This window comes from Pseudopipra pipra, chromosome Z (genome assembly GCF_036250125.1).
Source record: "Pseudopipra pipra isolate bDixPip1 chromosome Z, bDixPip1.hap1, whole genome shotgun sequence".
Lineage (NCBI taxonomy): Eukaryota > Metazoa > Chordata > Aves > Passeriformes > Pipridae > Pseudopipra > Pseudopipra pipra.
This window is the reverse complement of record NC_087581.1, coordinates 66,115,400-66,118,901: the sequence shown is the minus strand read 5'-3', so window position 1 is coordinate 66,118,901 and position 3,502 is coordinate 66,115,400.

Here is a 3,502-nt window from a genome sequence, read left to right as displayed (position 1 = left end):
CAAGCAAAAGGAAATCATTAATGGGTTATGAAAAAGATTATATTTAATGGCACTTATTAAATTGCATTTTTAAAAATGATCCTTTGACTTAAGTATGTACAAATTCATTTGCAGTGGAAAATTTGAGTCATGCTTTAGGGATAATATTTGATAAAAACTTTCTAAGACACTTCAGTAGAAGTTTTTACTTAATGTTCTGATGTTTTATGAACCAACAGGATTTAGAAATGTAGTTAAAAATGTACTCAATGGGAAGCTGTGGTTGGGCTAAATATCATCGTGTACACACATAGGTCCCTACAGTAATTGGCTTTTCATGCTCCCTCTACCCAGCAAATATAATTGACTTTTTACTCCCTTTTTTCAGCTTCCCCCCTCTGGAATTAACAACATGCCCCAATCATGTTTTCCTTATTTTCCCCCATCCTTGTGACTTAGCACTCTTATCTGGTGGCTCTAACCCATGCTCAGTGACACCAGTAAATCAACATTTCCCCCCTTTCAATATTTTCTATCACTTGTCACCCTTGGGCTCCCTGAAAGACCCATTCCATACTTTTTCTTCAGCAATTTTTCCCATTATTGTCTTACTACTCTAGGGGCAGGTCAGGGGAGACCAAAGATTTTCCTGTCAGCTGTTTGCCACACCTGGTAGTTTCAATCCTTGTGCTTCCACCAGTTTAACTTTGAACTAAGGCTGACCCACTGGCCTCAAGACCACTTGTGGTGCTGCACTCTCTGTCAAGAGGACAATTTCTTGGCACCCTCCAGGTAATGATCCTGGGGAAAATCTACATCTGGCAACCTGGAAAAAGCTGGACCTGCAAAATCTAAAGCTGAGGCACACAACCACAGTTTCTGCTCTGAAAATGGTAGAAAAAGGTGATTCATGGACCACAGGAGCAGCATTCTCCCCACCAGCTGCTGGACTAAAAGCAGGATTTGGTGGGTCACTTGGGGATCCTTTCAAGCACCTCGAGAGTTTCAGAGGGAAAAACTAATACTTTTTCTGCAGGCTGACCTAGAAAGATCTGCAAGATCAGCATGATGACTTGCAATAGCATGAGCACATTAAGGCATTCCCAGCACCACAGCATGTTCTCATGTGACAGTGCAGCATCCTCCCAGACACTGCAACCCACTGCTTGTGCTACAGCACCCGGACACCAAGAGCAGGAGCAGCATAAACCAGCCACCACAAACATGTTTGTGAGAGGCTGAACAGGCCACAGACTTGCTGATTTGCTGCACTGTCACCCTGCAAACATTAAGGCAGATACAAGCCTGGGACAGCTGCCTGTTCTCACCAGGTGCATCTACAGCCTGGTTGGACTGGTCCCCACTCTCTGCAGGACCCAGCCTGGAGCCACCCCCGTCAGCAGGTGCCATCCACCTGCTGTACACAGGTGCTTTTTCCCTATGCCAGCTTTGTTTGATAACAGCACGTCAAGCCTGGAGAAGAAACAGGCATAGAGCTTGTTTCCCACTCGTCTTCAAAGCATGGGACCGGGTTTCTGTGTGGCAGGGCTTTTCCCACCCAGTTGCGGCACTAAGTTTGGGGCCTTGCACACACTGTCCCTCTGCTAGATGGAGCCTGAGTGCTAAAATCACTTGTCATTGGTAGATTGAAAGCTGTAACAGGCACTTGTGAAGCCAGGGGCTGAGCAGGAAATGCTCCCTGCTGTGTCTGTCACTGGGCCACCTGATAGCTGCACTCTGCAGGGTGAGTTGGGTGGCTAGTCTGAAGGCTGACACTTCCACCCTGTTACACTCAACCCTGAGGGATCTTCTTGCTGCAGCAGACTGGGTAAACAAAACCGAAAGTAATCCCTGCGAAGTCAAAGTAGGCTGTTTGCCACATCACTAGGCTGCAAATTAAGCAACTTCACTTTTTTTTTAAAGAGGTGAATGGGAACACTTAGTGTCCTTCCTTTCCATACCAGATAAAGAGCTGGCAGGTACAAAGTCAAACCACAATCCCAGTCTCATTACTGGACCAATTCTATAATTGTGCATATTATTTATTTATTTTGAACTATTTATGTGCTCTTGAGGTGTGGATGTGGTGCTTGAGGGTATGCCAAGAGCTACGGGGCAGTGTGGCCTGGGTCTCTGCCTGGAAATATTAGCTCTGCACATGGTTGGAGGGAGAATAATAATTTTGGGGGGGTTGGAGGAAAAGGTTTAGACTTCATGCTTCTAAGAAATCTGGACTTCCCTGGGAGTGCAAGAGACATGATCAAGGGGAAAAATTTAACCCACCTGTTTGCTCATTTTGACATTAAACTCATCTGTTTTTACTTTGTTCTTCTGTAATTGTAGGCTAATGTGCCCTTCTGTGGAAGATAAGCTCAGACATAGATGTCCAGAAGCGTCTGCTTTGTTTGCAGAACTGGAGGGAAACATAGGAGCAATGTACAAAGAATGTAGGGTGACTGATATTGCCATTTAGGACTTATTCACCTGTCTCTTTCTTGCAATAGGAGCTGTCCTTTCCTAATTGGTGTTTCCCTAGATTTGGGGTGAGTAACCTTCACCTGAGTGTGACATTCCCCTAGTCCATATCACTGCAGAGACTTAATATTAAAAGTCCATATGCAAGTCTTTCCTATCCTAGGGCTCTTTGAGAGGGCAGTGATCAGTGATAACACAGCATGGAGGTACAGGGATCATTTAAAACAAGATTTCCTATAACTCCTTTAGAAATAGGTGGAAGAGACAGAAGACTGCAGAGAAGGGATATTGAATACTCAAGAGTAAAGATGGACTAGAGAACAGTAGAAAATACAATGTCAATGCCTTCTTCAAAGTACCTCCTTCTGTCCCCTGCTATCCCCTGCCGTTCCAGTGCAAGCCTATCACTCTGTGGTCTTGTGTTGCCAAGGCTTTAGAAAGCAGGTATCTTGTATTGGGCCACTACCTGTTAGTCATCTGTTTGAATACGATGTATCCACTCTACATATTAATGGTTAGAGGGAGGTTTGCATATGGACTTGTCATGTTTAGCAGCACTTCTGAACTGTGGGTGCTTTCTGCTCTGCAACACGATGGCCCCCTTTGTGAGCCTTCTCCTCCTTTGATGTCCACTTCCCTGATACAGTTTTCAAAAAATTTAAGTACTTCTATCTTTTAAAAACTGGGATACAGCCCATAAAAACCCGCATAGGGCTTTCTGGGGGCAAAAAGGAAGAAGGGGGGTAGGGGATGCCTTTGCTCCTATTTCCTTGCTGTGCTTTCCCTCACCGGCAGCCGCAAACGGGGCTGGTCACAGGCTTTCCAACCACGTGCATGGTCGTTTGGGGGGGGGGGGGGGGGGAGTTTGCTGGGTTGTTTCTTGTTTTTTGGGGGGGTTTTGTGTTTTTTGTTGTTGATGTTGTTGTTGGTTGGGTTTTTTGGTGGTGGTTGGTTGGTTGTTTTTGGGGGGGTGGTTGTTCTTGTGGTTTTTGGGTTTTTTTGTTTTGTTTTTGCGTAGGGCAGACGCAAGCGCAATGCAGCGTTTCCC